The 6,549-nt window shown below is 42.7% G+C and overlaps 1 long non-coding RNA gene across 2 annotated transcripts in view; it reads left to right on the top strand.

Moving 5' to 3' along the window:
- The first annotated feature begins 5,701 nt into the window (after positions 1 to 5,701).
- Positions 5,702 to 6,549, top strand: part of LOC119020399 — a 121,810-nt gene continuing 120,962 nt past the window's right edge. For both annotated transcript variants that reach the window (XR_005075305.1, XR_005075304.1), the window contains exon 1: positions 5,702 to 6,392. This is a non-coding gene — a long non-coding RNA (uncharacterized LOC119020399). The remainder of the gene's footprint in view (positions 6,393 to 6,549) is intronic.

Below are 6,549 nucleotides of genomic sequence, written 5' to 3'. Positions count from 1 at the left end.
GTTCTGTTTTAGAGAGGTGTTGATTTCAGTGTCATGGTAATGTTGGCGGCTGTAACCCGTGCAGTCTTGAATTGTATTTAACTTGGAGGTTTTGTTTTTTGTTTTTTTTTTAATTATACTTGACTGGCTCTGAAAGAAGTAGGCTGCCCAGGATATTATAATTCATAACTTTTACAATTCAAATTCACCTCTGAATAAAGTTTACCTAACTCCCCTTGAGAATATTCCAAATTACCAGGTAGCCTGTACAAAGCCACAGTTAAGTGTAATAGTAGATCATTTTTTCCCGTGCAGTGAGTGCTGGAGTGCATTTAAATGACACTTTTTGACATTTTGCCACTTAATCGCCCTTTCACACACCTCACAGGCATATCCAGCAATCCGGAGCAATTTTGAGATTTGGTCTTGCTCGTGTACATTTGGAAAGAGCCTAGGATTCATCTACCGACCTTGTGATGAGTGAACAACCTGACTGATGTAAAGTGGAACTGCAACTAGCAACTATTCAACTTCTGATTAGTTGTTTATTTCATAAAATGTCAGATCCTCACGGCTTCCAAGAGCCCAAAGTGATGTCTTCAGATTGCTTCTTTTGTCCACCAACGGTCCAAAACTCAAAGACTCTTCATTTGCTGTCACTAACAACAAAGAAATGCTGCAAATCCTGATGTTTCAGAAGCTGGAACCAGCAATTTTTGACATTTTTTTGCTTGGGTGAAAAGACTCTGAAAGTAGATGGGAATTTTTTTTTTTTGCACTGTAGCTCTAACTGAGATCTTGTACAATCAGCAAGTGTTAGTTGGGGGAAAGTGAATATGATGTTATGCAGCTCTTGTTCCATCCAGGGGCGGTTTAGGTTTTTGAGTGATTCTGCAGAAAGTCTGAAGTGAATAAACTTGGTGGAATTTCTGCTTTTCAGGTAACTGAAAATTGCAACTCATTGCTGTCTTAGAAAATAGACAAGGCCACAAGTCCACAGTGGCGCTGGCTGCCATCCAGGAATGCAGATTTAAAGCAACGAAAAGTAACTTCCTGGAGAAAACTAGTGGATCCTCATTTGCAGGTTGTCAAATAGTGACGATTTTGGATTGGCGTCTGACCCGGGCTGCCAATCTGAGGTGTCAGTATTCGATGATCTGTGGATGACACTCAACAATCAACTGTCTCTCTCCAGGAAGTTTTGTTTTAAACTGTTCCGACACCAGCCCAGTTCACCGTCCTCAGACTACAACCTCCTACCCAAGATGAAGAGGGATCTTAGTTGCCACCATTTTGACAGCAATGATGACGTTATCACTGCCGTGGATCACTCTTCTGAAGCTCCAGGATGCTCCACGAGGGGGAATATGTTGGAAAAATATGTGTTCTGGGTTTCCTGAAATTGACTCCCTCTACCTCAGGAACTTTTTCTGTCACGCTGCGTATTTCAACCTGAATTAATCTTTGATAAATCTTTCAGGAAAGATTTTAAAAGCAGAACGCATCTGTGTGTGCATAAGGGGGGAGGGGAGGGGGCCTTGATGAAAACGTCTGTCTGACTTTTCCATTTGATGTGTTTCGAGACATTGCCCTCAGCTGTATCTCCTGGTGTTTACTCAGAAGCATGAGTCATCCACCGACTGCAAAGGAGAACAGTCATGCATCACTAAAGCGCTGCTCTGTGTGCAAGTCGAGCCTCACTTCAAAGTAAACAGCTTCGTACTTAAGCGGATATGACACGGCACGCCACATTAAGAATGAGCAATTGTCCACTTTTTTTTTTTTTTTTTTTCTTGGTGCATGTCCAAAAACTTGGATATGCAAACTCTCCTCCTCTTCTGGCACCGTCATGTGTAAATGCATCATTTGAATTTTAAGCTCTCTAGAGAGAGGGTTATGGGGAGAAACAAGGGGGCTGAGCATTTTTATTTTCCTCGATCGAACGAAGCAGAATAGCTACTGTGGTCCTCAGATCAGTTTTTTCATGATCGCAAATCTGCAAAGCTCACTCAATGGCAGAGAGTGAAATCCTCTTCCAGCAGAGGCTCATCCAAAGCCTTGTCAAGCACACCGAGCATCGCTGCAAAACAATGTGCGCCGTCTCAAATGGAAGATCATGACGCTTTGTAGGTGCCATCTCGGTATGTGCAGCCTAGCTGTGTGCCAGCCAGGTAGCGAGCTGCAATTACAGCTGTCCCAGAGGACTAACATGTTAGCACTTTCAGGCTGCGTCAATGTTCTTACTGCTGTTTTTTTACATCCTGCTGTTTCTCCGACTGCGCACAGGCGCTGCCAAGAGTTATCCTGGAGAGGTTCGGTGAGGAGGCTTTGAGAGATCCTCGTGCATTTTTTTTTAGACTGGAACATAATGGGGATGTGGCACATTTCCACATCATGGTGTAATATCAAACTGCTGCACGTATAAGAAGTCAGATGTAGCATGCTGTAAGGCTTGATCCATTCACCCCAGCTGTCACCTGAATGACAGTGGAAACACAGGAAAGAATCAGACAGTTTTCTAGGTAATCACAGGTATTGATATAAATGAACAGGCCAGGCAAAAGGGCTGGAGAATCATGGGTAAAACTTTCCATCTGATATCCAAAATTGACAAAGCAAACCCTTAATTAATCAGAATCGAGTAGAAATATTGGACTTTAAACTCTTAAATAAACATTATCAAACATTATCAAACAGGTCTATAAGATGACACAAATAACACAAAAGCATGCAGACACGTCACATGGAAAGAATAGGCAGAAAAAAGTATCTCACAATTTTAGAGCCATTACTGTCAAAGTTTTGCACAGAAGACTGAATCCTCTGATGTGAGCCTTGGTTGGAAAGGGCGACCTTGATCTCCATGAGCCCACTGAGGCTGCAAAATAACTTAACATTCAGAAAATCTGCCATCATATATCCTCAGACTGCAGTGATGGGTATCCTCTCGGAAATCCTTTAAATCCTCAAGCACTTGAGAGCGTAGACACAATAGTGGATTCCTTCTGCTGTTGTAAGAGTACTTCATGTACTCTCCACCTGCTGTTTGATGGAAGTTGAATTTTCTTCTTTTTTTATATTTTCTTCATAGCCAGAGTGGGCAAATGGCTTGGAAACGCTACAAATACTTCAAAGTTGTCTGAGAGTACGAACCGCCTCACAAATGTCATGGTAAATTGTATGTTTGCAGGCAGAGCTTTTATGCCTGGATCGCTCCGAACCAAACAACAAAAGAGGACATGTGAGTGCAAAGGGAGAATTTTCAAAGCTGAATTTTGTGAACATGTTTTTTTTTTTCTTTAAACTTAAAAGTAAGAAATAAATGTGAACATGTTATCTCGATGTGCCGGCTTACGTCTCACTGTGTTTTTCTCATGTATGACACTTGAAGAGTTTAATGTTGTAACTTCGTGTTGATGGTACAGTGTCGTGTAATAGGGTGAATCTCTCAGCCACCTATCACTTGCTTCTGCGCTTTGTAACTTCAGTGAGAGGGTGGGATCACAGCGTTACATACATGTTTACTTCAAAATGCAGGTTTCAATCACACAACATTGTTATAACGTAATGAATTTATTGTTAACAGCACCTGATAAATTGTTACAGACCCGGGATTTGTATTTACGAGAGTGGTGTTGTGCTCAGAAACTGTAGGGGGCGCCAAATTGCACCAAATGTCAATTTCTACAAAAAACTAACCTTAACCCTAAACCTAGAAAATATTGCTTTAATTTCCTGTTAATCAAAGACAATCCCTCCCCATCACTTTTAAACACTGAAATACTGACAAACTAAAAAACTCAACAGCTCATTCCGGTCAAGTTGAATCACACTTCTTTGACCTCCGAGTCCAAATCGAGTCGTTCATTTTCCATCAGGTCAAGCTGCAAGTCATCAAAACATTTACATTTTAGGGCACTTTTGTCTACAGCAACTTACAGTAATTCATACACACAATCACACACTGATGGCGGTGGCTGCCGCCGCATCAGGACCAGTTTTGGGGTTCGGTGTTCTTGCCCAAGGACACTCTGACATGCAGACCAGGGGAATTGAACCAGCGATCTTCCGATAACAAGAAGCTGAGCCGCTGCTGCCCCTAAAACAGTGACTGGAGTCGACTTGGGTGCAAGTTGCAATGACTTGAGCCCACATCTCTGCAGTAACATAAGAATAAAACCAATAGAGGAGCAAATATGAAGTATAAATGTAGCTACTGACAACATCAGTGCCTGATAGGATGATGATAAGGCAACGTGCATTTAGTAAAATAGGTGAGTAATATTGCACATGGTATTGACAGTGAGTACTGCACAAGTTATAGGTGTCATTCCTATGAAGACGGCATTGAAGACTTCATTACACCGAAGAACTTTCATTTCCGTCAACTTCCTGTTGGTCAGCCCAGCAGATACCATCGGGCCTGCTGCTGCTGATGCTTGTCGTGTTTCAGAACGCTGTGGGGTGTCTCGTTTTTGCTCACGGTCAAGCAGATAAGCCTTCAAAGAGACGTTTAGTCGAGTGAAAGTATTTCACTTTCTTTTCTCTTTCTTTCCCGGCCACTTCCTCCTCCTTTTCACTATCCGAGTCACACACACACACACACACACACACACACACACACACACACACACACACACACACACACACATAGACGCTCTTTTATCCTGTCATAGAGACAGCAGTGGGAGCTGTCAGATCTCACACAGTGGGGTTACACAGCAGCGGGGGGTTCACGTCACATCACAGCCCACACATACACGTGTACACACACACACACACAGACTCTTTTATTTTGGACCATTGCTATTGGCGAGACATGATTTCTTCGCTTTTGTGCGACGCCGCCACGGACGGTCACATCCTGAATACCCCAAACTGATCCATTCCACTGATGAACTATGTGGCAATTTTCTTCCCTTTCATAAACCTGACAGCTGAGCCGGACCACAGCAGCAGCAGCAGCAGCGTCACAGGACACACTCCCCGGCAGCAATCAAACGTTTATTTGAGTGTCTCCACGGTTTACAGTCAATCCAGTCTTTATTGTTTGCTTGGGTGGATTTGTTCACAGGCTTGCCTATAAAAGAACGCCGCCGTCTCTACAGTTTATACATTATAGTAAAATTGATAGCATTCTGTCTGAGTTGTGATGTAGAAAATGGCTGAAGTTGCCAGAGAACAGGTTTTTTTTTTTCCTTTTTATTGTCACTTTTTTATTGTTTTTTGGCGAGGGTGGCCATTTCCCGCCTGTTGAAGCAGAGAGAAAGAACGTGTTTTTTTCCTCCTTTTTTATCTCGTTGTTTTTTGTTTTTTTTTCACATTTAACACCTCTGACACCGGCGGTTTGACGGATAACTTTAATCTGTTTCTTTGAATATCTTTTATCCAAACAGCTGTTCATCTGCAGAGATTTGACGGTAGGTCACGGCAGAGCGACAGCAAGGCCACAGGTGTAGTCAATAACATTAATTAAAGCTTCATTCCACTAAAGGTGTGACCGTTCCAGAGCCCTTGTGTTGTGCATGCTGGGTCACCGGCACAGCGGAAAGGGAGTCATCATTAGCGTTATCAGATCCACCCGTGCCACTTCTTATCAGCTGTGGAAAGCCATTTCTCTCTCTATCTCTCTCTTTTTTTCTTTCTTCCTGATGTGATTGCCTCATGGAAGCCAGCAGCACTTTCCAGAGACAATGGCAGTGATTCTTCGGCTCGATCGGACTGACAGGAGAATGTCACTTGCGTATGAATCAATAAACAGCGCAAACAAATAAGCAAAAAATAAAATGAGAGGGAGAAAAAGGTTTAACCAGTAACACAGAGTTAAATCTCACATGATGCATCCCTAAAATTTTGTAAAAGGAGACAGGGTGGGAACTTTTTTAGAAGTTGTAGATCTGAGAAAGTCCCCCCCCCCCAATTCGATTGCCTTATTGAACCAGCAGCATGTTTCACACTAAATGGCTGTGAAGTCTCCAGCTTGATCAGACTGATCAAGAGCATATGACATACATATAAATCAATAAACAACACAAACAATCAAGTAAGAATACCATCAAATAAACAGAAGGGACAAAAAGTTTAACCAAAAATTACTAAACAAACCATTTTTTTAAATGCACAGTCTTGTGCAGGTAGTCAGCCGCCTCACTTGGACACTTATATCGCGCCCTTTAACTTCTTCCCGACCCAAAAAATTGCAGCTTTAAAGCAACTTTAACACGGCTTTCAGAAATCAGCACACCTGGCATAAAGTTCAGCTTTGTCTTGGCTGAGAAGAACAATACTCCTTCACCATCCTCCATTAACAAGGCTGGTTCTTTCTCCTGTCACACCTGTTGGCGCAGCTCTTTCCAGAGGATCAATCATCCGAAGGTGTCTTGACCACCGCCTCCTCATCTCCCCAGTCAAAGGTAAGACTCTGCTGCCTGTTTAACCGACCTGCCTTGTATAATTAGCTCGGCTCTTCGTTGCCGCTGCAGAGTGTTTTACTGCTGTTTCCACATTCACGTGATGTTTACTGGCAACATATTGGCTCATGCTGACTGCTAATTCCTGCTCTCACACTGC

Source organism: Acanthopagrus latus, chromosome 1 (genome assembly GCF_904848185.1).
Source record: "Acanthopagrus latus isolate v.2019 chromosome 1, fAcaLat1.1, whole genome shotgun sequence".
NCBI classification, from domain to species: domain Eukaryota; kingdom Metazoa; phylum Chordata; class Actinopteri; order Spariformes; family Sparidae; genus Acanthopagrus; species Acanthopagrus latus.
This window is presented reverse-complemented; position numbering and strand designations above follow the sequence as displayed.